Here is a 12321-nt window from a genome sequence, read left to right as displayed (position 1 = left end):
TGACAAAAGGTGAAAAATAAGAGTTGCTGTAGAAATCTAGTGAAAACTTATTATGTAAGTAATATATGTTATCAATAGAAAAGTGAAAATAAACAAGTAGGGAGGAAAGAGAAGTGTGAAGGATAATATATGTGAGCTATGTTGAGTCTTTTCCTAGAAGGAAGTCAATAGATAATATCAGATATTGACAAATAAATATAGAGAAATAGAAACATTTTTCAAAGTTATGATGATTACTATCAGCAGAACCAGAAAGAAAGACTCTTAAAAGAACTTACTACTAACTTTCAACCACTAAGTTGAAAGAGAAGAGTTGGAAGCTTTTGGTTTCCCACACATCTTTTTTGTATTGTTTGATTTCATTTACTATTCATTTGATAAAATATAGGAGGAAAATTATTCAAAAAAGCATGTATTCTTTTTTATCTTTGGTGACATCATTATAAGTTAAAATATCTAATATTGTTATTATTAAGTTTTTCATTTTCAGCATTATTTGTCTTTATTCCTATAGCTTCATTATTCAATAGGATAGCCATCAGACACATGGGGCTGTATGAAATTAAATTCATTAAAATAAAATAAAAATCCATTTCCTAAGTCCCATGTGCTATATTCCATGACAAAAGCCTGCCTTGTTGGAGAGAATAGAGTTATGGGATTTTCCATTATTGCAGAAAGTTCTATATCCTCATACTCTAAGCAATTTCATCCACACGAGGTTTCAACTACTGCTTATACTGGGATGACAGCCTGATCTTTATCTCTAACCAAAGATCTTATCTCCTGAGCAGTGTGCCTTCACAAGTACCTGTTGACTGGACAGAAAAATTGTCCATGTCCCATGGCTCTCCATGCTCAATCTATCCAAATCTGAACATGCTGTATTTCTCAAGGAAGTCATTTTTACTTCGTACATTCCCCATTTCTCCTGGGAAAGTCTGAAAAATCACTAGAATCAGTTGGCTGGCCTCTACTGTTTGCAACTCACTCTCCCTGAAGCTGATGTCAGCTTGGGAGAGGTTCAGTTCATCTTTTATTCCTGACACACTTCTTCTGGCCAGAGTATCTACCAGGTCACCGTGTTCTGCTGATTCTAGGTGTGGCCTACACTTCTGCTAAACAAGCTCCATTCTAAAACTCAAACTCCTGATGCTGCTCTGTGCTCTGGGTATCACCCAGTCTTCCTTATGATTTTTTTTTTTTTAATCCCAGTAAAATGCTATTCCTCAATTTCTGTAACTATGATACATTCTGAATGTTGCTATGTAGTTTTGATGTAACCACAACAAAGTCTGGGGAATAAAAAGACTTTTGGTAAAATCAAAATACTTTTTCTTTCTAAAGTCAGGGAGAAGGCCTAAGTTGGTCTGGTGCTAAGTAAAACCAGTCTTCAAAAAGGCAGTGGTTTCCTATAAGCTTAACAAGTGCTACTGACATGGATTGAAACCAAAATGCCAATGGGATCAGCGTCACAAAACACATTTACCAGTTACTTAGTATAGGTAAAGGTGTATGGTAGAGAAGAAATGTGGATAGCTTCAAGGAGTTTACAGTCGGGGTTGCGGGGGAGAATATTTCAACAGTTATCTTAAATCTAAGTCAGGTTGAGGATTTGGTAAAATGACCATCTCAACATCTGATCCAATGTTCTAGTAGGCATCTTCTGTTTTTTTACTGCAGAGGTTAGAAAGCTGAACATTACAACTCTTAGATCCCTGAAATTCTGGGTAAGATTAAGTTCTAATTTAATCCAGGTCTCCTACTGATAAGAACAGAATCTTGGCCAAGTTTCTTAGCCTCTTTGCATTTTACTTTCCTCATTTCAAAATAGAGGTTGTGACCTTAATATTATATTGAGAGATTTATTTAAGGATTCATTGATACAATGAATGTAAATTCGTTAGCATACTGAATGGTTCCATAAAGTAAAAGTGAAGTGAAGTCACTCAGTCGTGTCCGACTCTTTGCGACCCCGTGGACTGTAGCCCACCAGGCTTCTCCATCCATGGGATTCTCCAGGCAAGAATACTGGAGTGGGTTGTCAGTTCCTTCTCCAGGGGATCTTCCTGACCCAGGGATCGAACCCAGGTCTCCCGCATTGCAGGCAGACGTTTTAACCTCTGAGCCACCAGGGAAGAAATTCTTACAATTAATATTAAGTGGAAGACATGGAATGTCCCTTCCCAGGTCCTGCTTCAGAGTAAGTAAGGAGGAAAGGAGACAAAAAGTGTCACCTTCAGTTTGCTGATGCAGATCTAGCATATGCAATGAGGCTCTGAAGCCAGCAGTTCCAGCAAAAGGTTGTGATCATCGAATTGTTGCTAAGACGGTGTGATCCTGGTACCTACTGTTGTGAGAGCCACTATCTGATGGCCTAATTTCTTGTGTATGGCAGAGATAATTCATCCTCGGGTGGGTCAATTTTGCAGTGTTGTTCTGAGAATAACTTCCAGTCCCAGCCTGGGGGTTGTGCCTCCAGCCTTTGTAACAACATCAACATCATAAATTCTTAATTCCTTATATTAAAACGCTTTGTGTTTAAAATGGTAAAATGGTTTATATTACGTGAAAATGAACCTAACCTGATATATGCAAAATGGAAGAAGGCATCATCCCTTCCACTACACTAGGAAGCTGTAGCGGCTTTGTGAAGTATGAGTGACAGGAATGGACCACATCCACACTCCAGATGTGTTTTCTCAGTTATAAAATGGAAAGTTGTCTTGAAGCAGAACATGGAAATGGAATTCCACCTATTCTGCTCGCCAGGAGGAAATTTCTTCACCATCGTCTTTTAAGACCACCGAGGAGTAGAGGCCACAATTGTCCCCTTCCAGATGATGCAGCAATCATGCAGAGCCATCTTAAATCAGACTCATTTTTACTTCCCTCTTGATTGTGGGGAATTCTCCTTGAAGCCATAGGTGTGGGTTGAGAGAGAGAAGAAAATGTAGTAGAAACAGGTACCATAGTTCTCTGAGCCACTTACTTACACAAGTGCTTGCCCCTCTAAACCTACTTGAGCCTTGTCAGGTATATAACACCTTCAATTGATAACAGAGTGCTGTTGTCCTTGCCTGAATTTAAGACTTGGTGAGTCAGACCACACCCAGCTCATTACCTGCAGCATAGGCTGCATTGCAACTTGGTGGTGTATGGTCAAGTGCTCAGTCTCTCTTAGGGCCCAGTGGCAATCTGAAAGGAAAACTGCTATCTAAAAGAAAGAGTCATCTTCGCTTAACACCCTAAAGTCTATCCAGTGATCCATCTGGAGGATTTCGTGCAGCATCTCTACCTGCCACAGATATTTTAAGGACCATTGGATCTACTGGGGATGGAGCCCAAGAGACAAAGTAGCTTTCACAGCAGGCTGGACCAATTGCAGATTTCTTTTCTGTCCCCTACTCAAAAATGGCAACTTTTTTGATTACGTGGTCAAGAAGTTCAAATCCCAGACTCAAACGAGGTGTATGTTGCCTGCAAAATCTGAAGAAAGATTTGAAGAAAGCAGGGAAAATCACTACGGCATTCAGGTAAGACCTAAATCAAACCCCTTACAATTATAGTGGAAGTGGCAAATAGATTCAAGGGATTAGAGCTAAAGACAACATGCCTGAAAAACTATGGACAGAGGCTCATAACATTGTACAGGAGCTAGTGATCAAAACCATCCCCAAGAAAAAGAAATGCAAAAAGGCAAAATGGTTGTCTGAGGAGGTCTTACAAATAGCTGAGAAAAGAAGAGAAGTGAAAGGCAAAGGAGAAAAGGAAAGATATACCCATCTGAATGCAGAGTTCCAAAGAATAGCAAGGGAAGTTAAGAAAGCTTTCCTAAGTGAACAATGCAAAGAAATAGAAGAAAACAATAGAATGGGAAAGACTAGAGATCTCTTCAGGAAAATTAGAGATACCAAGGGAACATTTCATGCAAAGATGGGCACGATAAAGAATAGAAACAGTATGGACCTAACAGAAGCAGAAGATATTAAGAAGAGGTGGCAAGAATACACAGAACCATACAAGAAAGATCTTAACAACCCAGATAATCATGATGGTATGATCACTCATCTAGAGTCAGACATCCTGGAATGTGAAATCAAATGGGCTTTAGGAAGCATCACTCCAAACAAAGTTAGTGGAGGTGATGGATTTCCAGCTGAGCTATTTCAAATCCTAAAAGATGAGGCTGTTAAAGTGCTGCACTCAATATGCCAGCAAATTTGAAAAACTCAGCAATGGCCACAGGACTGGAAAAGGTCAATTTTCATTCCAGTCCCAAAGAAGGGCAGTGCCAAAGAATGTTCAAACTGCTACACAATTGCACTCATTTCAAATGCTAGCAAAGCAATGCTCAAAATTCTCCAAGCTAGGCTTCAAGAATGTGAACTGAGAGATCCCAGATGTTCAAGTTGGATTTAGAAAAGGCAGAGGAACAAGAGATCAAGTTGCCAGCATCTGTTGGATCATAGAAAAAGCAAGAGAATTCCAGAGAAACATCTACTTCTGCCTCATTGATTATATCAAAGCCTTTGATTGTGTGGATCACAATAAACTATAGGAAATTCTTAAAGAGATGTGAAAACTAGACCACCCTACCTGCCTCCTGCAAAACCTGTATGCACTCAGAAGCAACAGTTAGAACTGTACATGGATCAACAGACTGCTTCAAAATTGGGAAAAGAGTACATCAAGGCTGTCACCCTGCTGATTTAATTTGCATGCAGAGTACATCATGTGAAATGCTGGGTTGGACAAAGCACAAACGGGAATCAAGATTGCCAGGAGAAATATCAATAACCTTAGATATGCAGATGATACCACCCTTATGGAAGAAAACAAAAAGGAACTAAAGAGCCTCTTGATGATGGTGAGAGGAAAGTGAAAAACTTGGCTTAAAACTCAACATTCAAAAAACTAAGATTTTGGCATCCGGTCCCATCACTTCATGGAAAATAGATGGGGAAACAGTGGAAACAGTGAGAGACTTTATTTTCTTGGGCTCCAAAATCACTGGAGATGGTGACTGCAGCCATGAAATTAAAAGATTCTTGCTCCTTGGAAGAAAAGCTGTGACAAACCTAGACAGTGTATTAAAAAGCAGAGACATTACTTTGCCAACAAAGGTCCATCTAGTCAAGGCTATGGTTTTTCCAGTAGCCATGTATGGATGTGAGAGTTGGACTATAAAGAAAGCTGAGTGCTGAAGAATTGATGTTTTTGAACTGTGGTGTTGGAGGAGACTCTTGAGAGTCCCTTGGACTGCAAGGAGATCAAAGCAGTCAATCCTAAGGGAAATCAATCCTGAATATTCATTGGAAGGACTGATGCTGAAAAATGAAGCTCCAATACTTTGGCCACCTGACACGAAGAGCCGACTCAACTGGCAAAGACCCTGATGCTGGGAAAGATTGAAGGCAGGAGGAGAAGGGGATGACAGAGGATGAGATGGCTGGATGGCATCACCAGCTCAATGGACTTGAGCTTGGGCAATCTCTGGGAGATGGTGAAGGACAGGGAAGCCTGGCATGCTTCAGTTCATGGGGTTGCAAAGAGTTGGACATGACTAAGCCATTTTTATTGATTAATAAGAGTGCAGAAATTTGCCTTTTGCTTTTAGGAGGTGTATCTTGACATATTTGAGACCACTGATACCACAGAAAGATCACCAGTATGACTTTTGATGATATATGACTTAGAATTTGGACAGATATTTCCATATATGTGTCACATAAGTCTTGGGATAGTTGCTACTTCCTATTCACCTGGTTGTATCAACACATGATATCATCAGGAAAACATACCAATGTGATATCTCATAGAACAGAGAGGTGATCAAGTTTCCTGGTTACTAGAATATGACAAAGGTTTAGAAGGTTGATGTGCATTGCTGAGTATATTGCTTGTCCTAAGACCTGAAAGTAAACTGCCCCTGATGAATTTTCATATCAAGTAAAAAAAAAAAAAAAATTCCAGATCCACAACTGCATACCATGTTCCAGGACATTTATTGTTTCATTCAAGCAAAAAACAGCCACAACAAAAACAATAAAAATCACATGGATCAACAATTGTAGTCAGAGTCAGCACCTGATTAAATGTACAATAATCCATTCTCATTCTGCATTATTTTTAAACTTATAACCAATTTCGGCTTCCAGCAAATAAGTTAAAAAGTGTTATTCATGAGAAGATGCAATATGCCCTAATTTTGCCAATTTATACCAGCAGAAAGCTGGAGAACATGTATGAGGCCTGATTTGAAACCTATTAGATCTAGGTGGCAGCAATATAATTGAGAGTAAACTAAATGTGTTTATTAGAATGCTCCAAAATAAGATTCTGAATGTTTTTGAGTCACTAAAAATGGTTCCAATAGGGGAAAACCCGGAGAGCAAAACAGACACGCTACCTGAATTAGAAGGACCTGTGGTGTAAAGGTGGGGCCAAGGATGAACAGGCAATTTCCTGCCACCTGCTCAGGGAGGCCCTCACTTGAGGCTGCACCCAGCAGGACCAGCAGAGACACTGGTGCCTACTGGAGCGTGGGAACCCAGACCAGTACTGCCCCTCGTACAACAAGGGCCTTGGCTGGGTACTCCAGTCCCAGCTGCACTTGGAGAAGAGAGCAGATTCATCTGAGTGTATCACTGCTCCCATGCAAGGGGGCTCTTACTGACTTGGTTTAAAGAAGCTGATTCTTCCAAGCTGCAATTCAACACCACCAGCTGAAGACACCATTATGGAGAAACTGTCCTTCAAGATGCTTCTGGGAAAGGAAAGATGCTGTGTTGTTTTAGCAGATGGATTCTACAAGTGGCAGCAATGTCAGGGAACACCCAGAGGCAGCCCTACTTCTTCTTATTCCCCCAAATCAAAACAGAAAAGTCAGAGAGAGTGAGTGCTGTAGACAGCTCTGAGGACTAGAAGGAAGTCTGGGACAATTGGAGGACGCGAACAATGGCCAAGATCTTCGACTGCTGGGCGCCTCCAGAGGGAAGAGACAGCCTGTGGTTCCAACACCATTATCACAGGAGATTCCTTCAAAGGTCTAAATGGCATCCCCTAACACGATGCCTGCCACGTTAGATGGACAGGAGGCAGTCTCGAAGTGACTGGACTTTGGTAAGCATTTGGGTTCTTTGGTAAGCTCATGGAAGTTCTGAAGTTAACTCTCTCTCCAGAGAACACTACCATCCGCCGTGGTGAATAACTCCTGAAAGTACACTCCTGAGTGTCTGCTTCCTGTCGACTTACTGCTCAAAAAGGAGCTCAAGGCAAGTGACAGAAGCCAGAAGATGCTACAGTGGCTGGCCACAAAGTCACCCAAGAAGGAAGACCCTGAAACACCCCAAAAGGCGGAGTCAGATGTGCCCCAGGTGTCCAGGCACTTCCTGCAAAAGAGTCTCTTCCCCTCCAAGGGAGGCTTCTGGAGTGATGGCTGAAGTGGGAGGAGGAGGAGGCTTTTGGCAAGCAGCCTCAGACCCGGTAGCACAGCACTTCCAGAGACCAAGGCCACGGTGTGGAGCGCAGAACACCATCGCGATAACAGGTTCCAGCATTGTGTGTGTGAGTCGGGGCAGGGGGATATTGCTTGGGAAACAAAGTGTTAGTTAACACTTCTGGCTTCTCCAGGGAAGGGCTGTCCTGACTGGGACCAAGAATCCCTAGTTGGGTGTGTGGGCAGCCAGGAAGAGGAAGGGCACCACCATCAATTCATGGTGGGAGGGGAGGGGGCTCTTGTGCCCACAGCCCTCTCCTGGTAGGACTGATGGACCTTCCCTCAGAGCCGGACCCCACTGACCTCAGCCCGACTTGACCTGACCTGGTGGTGCTAGCAGAGGCTGTTTTCTGCTCAGCCTTTGGACTCTTTTAGTCTTTTGGAATTAAGTTCTTAAAACATATTTTTCCCTTGAATAAACTATACTTGATAAACTTTCTACATTTCAGAAAATGCTGCTGGTGGAAGGAATTCCAGATCTCAGTTTTTTTCTGGCATCAGACCTAGGGAGAGATTGTGTCATTAATGCGGGGCACTGGAGTTTTCTGTGGAAAAAACTGCATTTTTGGAAACAATAAAAAGGCTTGGTTGGGGGGAGGGGAATGGCTCCAATTTGCTTGGGTAATTGACTAAAAGATGGATCTAAAGGACACATATACTGAATGAATTTGAAATTCAAGAGGAAGGCACCCCAACGCTTAGAGAGACTGTGATGGTCATGTGAATTTATGTAAGAGTTTCTCAGCTATACTCTGACTACACCCCCTCAGAAGCTTCAAAGACATGTCCTTCACCAAGGCCAAGAGAAACACATTTGTGAGGGAAAACCCAATATTCTCTTTTTTTTAACTTTTCTTTTTTTTTTGATGTGGACCATTTTTAAAGGATTGAATTGGTTGCAATATTGCTTCTATTTTATGTTTTGGTTTTGGCTCCAAGGCATTTGGGATCTTAGCTCCCCAAACAGTGATTGAATCCACATCTCCTGCATTGGAAGGTAAAGGTGAAGTCTTACCCACTGGACTGCCAGGAAGTCCCAGAAACCCAACATTCTTAAACAGCTTCATTAAGGCTATTCTCTATAGGCTAAAAATAGCAGTGGGACCAATTGCCATTAAGTTGGGTAATCTGCGTTCAGTGAGAATAATAGTATCATGATGAAACAGACCAGAGCCTTATGGCCTACTCCCCCTTGTCCTCTAGCTGCCTTTTGTCTGTAGAAAAGTTTTAGCCAAAAAGATTAAGTTTAATCAAAGAAGTGAGAAAAAGCAGAAGCAAAGGGGAAAAAGTCAAACAGGACAAAATAATAATAGTTTAGTCATTAAAGAAAGTCAAGGACTTTTAGTTCCTCCTGAAGGGCGATAGATAATTCTGAACCATATCCTGTGAGCCATTTTTTAGATACGGAAACCCCAAACAAGTGGAAGAAGTTCACTATATCATGACCAGACTGTAGCCATGACATAAGCTGCCACAATTCTGAGAAATGGCCTCAAAGAAATAGGAACAAACCAACCCTGGAACTGAAAACTAATTATACTTTCAACAGTCAAGATGATGCTAATCAGACTACCTCATGACCAATTTTGAGATGACTGTCAAAGCTAGTTGTAATAGCCTCCATCTGCCTATACATCCTTGTATCTCTCCTTTAAAGGTCTTGCCCACTGATTGACAGTGCGGGGAGTTGGTATTTGGACATGAGTCCACCCACAACAGCCCTTTGCCATTGCTAGCCTCCAAACTAAAGCAAACTTTGCTTTTCACAAACCTTGCCTCTTTATTGACTTTAGAGTGGTGAGCACCTGGCCCCACTTCTGGTAACAATGTGTTGGTAAATGCTGATTCAGGTCAGAATTCTGTTTACTCTTGCTTGTAGAGACCAAATAAAATTTGACTGGACTGCCTATCTTTTTTTCTTGCTTTAAGGACAAAATCATCAGCTAACCAGTGCCAAAGATCTCTATGGATCAAACCATTCTGATTATGGCTTTGACTCAGCTTCCCATCATGGTAGCCATTCCCACTTATCCTCTAGACTGAAGACAGGAAAAAAAAAAAAATCTCACTTAAAAATAATGTTTGTTTCCAGGTACTATAAAAAAAATTAGTTTTACACTAACTCAGGATAAAATGCTAAACAGGTACTATGGAAAAAATGAACAAACAAACTTAAAAGTCAAAAGAGAAAACCGGTGATTTCTAGGAGCTAATCTAGGTTCATTACTAATAATCCATACAAAAGTGGCCTCATTTGTCCCTGAAATGAGATTATTAAATGAGAAAAAAAGTTATATATATTATATATATTTGATCATAAACTTCATGTGAATAAATAGTATAATAAAGAATACCTGGATTTCATTAATAAACAGTACATTGGCAAATGGAGAACATTCTAACTTTTATTGGTCAACCTATATTTGAACTGCCATGTCAGTGTTGAATGTAATATTTTGTTTGCTTACTATTTTTATTTTTTATATTTATTACTTATTTACTTAGCGGCATCAGCTCTTAGCTGCAGCACATGGGATCTTTGTTTTATTTCTTTTTTATTGAAGGATAATTGCTTTACAATGTTGTATTGGCTTCTGCCATATATCAACATGAATCAGCCATAGGTATACATACGTCTGCTCCCTCTTGAAACTTCCTCTCACCTCATACCCTATTCCACCCCTCTAGGTTGTCACAGGGCACCAGGTTAAGTTCCCTGTGTCATATAGCAACTCCCCATTAGCTATCTATTTTTCATATGGTAATGTATATATTTCAATGCTACTCTTGGGACACACAGGGTCTTTGTTGCATCACGTGGAATCTTTTGATTCCATGCAGGCTCAGTTGTTATGGCATGCAGTCTTAGTTACCCTGTGGTTTGTGGGATCTTAGTTCCCCAACCAGGGATTGAACCCAAGACCCCTCCATTGTCAGGCAGATTCTTAACCACTGGACCATCAGGAAAGTCCCAAAATACAATATCTCAAAACAAATGTTAACCAAAAATAATTGTTTACAAACAATAGAGGAATTCAATAAGGGCTCTGGATAATCCAACAAATGAAAAACAGTTGTGGCAACTAGAGGGTTTTGTGTCAAAAAGCAAAAGTAAAACTACTTTGTTGGGACAGCACCAGTTAGCTGCCTTTATTTGAAGTGTTGCCACATGAAATAGGAAACTGATTTACTTGGGATAACTTCAAAGGAAGATCAAGGACCAAATAGGTAAATTTCCAGAGGGGAAGATTTGTATATAATACATAGAAAAATCTTCAACTCAATACAGTCACTTGGCAGTAAAATGTGCTGCTGTGGGAAGCAATGGACTTTCTGTCTGGCAACGCCTTTGCATAAGCTGAGTCTGCATCTGCTGTGTGTTTCAGTTGAGTACATTCCTGCAATAGGTAGGAAACTAGATGACCTTTAGGTCCCTTCTAATCTCAGCTTCAATAATTCCATAAAGAGTGAGCAGGGAATCTAAAAGGAAGGAAAAGCAGTTTCTGAGATGCATGGGGTAGTCATTGTGGACAGGGTGAGACAAGGTGGTGATTCAGATAAATTGATCTCAACATATTCTCTATCCATAATGTAGCATCATGATTTCTCATATCTACTTGAAACATGAGAGTTAATTAATTGGACATTTTGTTTTCTCACCTCAAATTAGGATACATCTGCTTAGAGGACAACTGTGATACACTGATTTAGATGATATGTATTTCCCTGGGTATGGGGATATGTGGAAAGAGCAGTGGCTAGGAGCAGGAAAATGGAAGTTTTAGAGTTTAATCCCAGGATTGCTCCAAATTCACCATCTGCTTTCTGAGCAATTTCTTGCAAATTCCATTTAGCTTCACTGAAAAGGAGATTTGTGAGATGTTTACTAAGAACTTTTAAAAACTGAGTGTAAGATAGCTCTTCAGATACAAGATCTAGGCTCAGAAGCAACCTGATGACTTTGCCTCTCATATTTCACATGGCAGGCCTGAAATGAAATAGAGCTAACTTTTTTTTTTTTTTTGTCTTGACTTTTGAGGCTAAAGGGAGAATTTTGGAGAAGATATCATAACTCATCCCTGTGACTATAGAATTATCTGAAGAAGTGGCTACATTGGAGTGGAGTAAGGTAAGAATTGATCAAATCTCAGTCACTCCTGAGGCCTTAAACTGAGTTTTTTGTTAGCGTCTGAGGATGCAATGTCTGCAGAGAATCAGGAGGCCTGGCCCCCCGCCTGCCTTCACAGCACGTTGTGGGAGGTGCAGACCAAAGGTGAGTTTACACATCAGTGACTAAAGTTTCCTGCCACTAAGCATAAGAAGTCACTCATGAGCAGCGTCCCTAAACCACAGCTACAGGATGTGGGCACAAGCCCTTGTATAATTGTTGGCCAAGAGCCAATGAGCATTCATCCCTGTGCAAATACTTGGGCTTTTTTGTTGTTGTTAACCTTTGAAAACCACAGGCATTAGCCTCTCTCTTTCTTCCCCTTTGGCACAAGTCATCTTCTCTTCTCCACCTTGGTCTCTTGTGTGTAAAGAATTTCTGGGGGAGCTTTTAAGCCTGAATTTAATACGTTTGCCCTCCCCTCTCTTGCCCCACAAAATGCCAGGCAGAGGTAAAGCTGCCTTACAAAATATCTGCTGGCTTCCGCAGCTTTGTTTGGGCTTTTTAATCAGATAGGACATCAGAGAGCTCCATGAGTGACCTTAGCCTTTTAAGAAAATACAAGTAATTTCTGGAAATTCCCCCTAAACAACGGTGACCTATTGTTTTCTCATGTCAGAATTAACTCAGAAGGTATGAGACACTGATTTAG

The 12321-nt window shown here is 40.8% G+C and overlaps 1 pseudogene; it reads left to right on the top strand.

The window, feature by feature from the left end:
• Positions 1-12321, top strand: part of LOC122675217 — a 59539-nt pseudogene that overhangs the window by 43063 nt on the left and 4155 nt on the right.

The sequence above is a fragment of the Cervus elaphus genome, chromosome 19 (assembly GCF_910594005.1).
Source record: "Cervus elaphus chromosome 19, mCerEla1.1, whole genome shotgun sequence".
Taxonomy (NCBI): Eukaryota; Metazoa; Chordata; class Mammalia; order Artiodactyla; family Cervidae; genus Cervus; species Cervus elaphus.
This window is presented reverse-complemented; position numbering and strand designations above follow the sequence as displayed.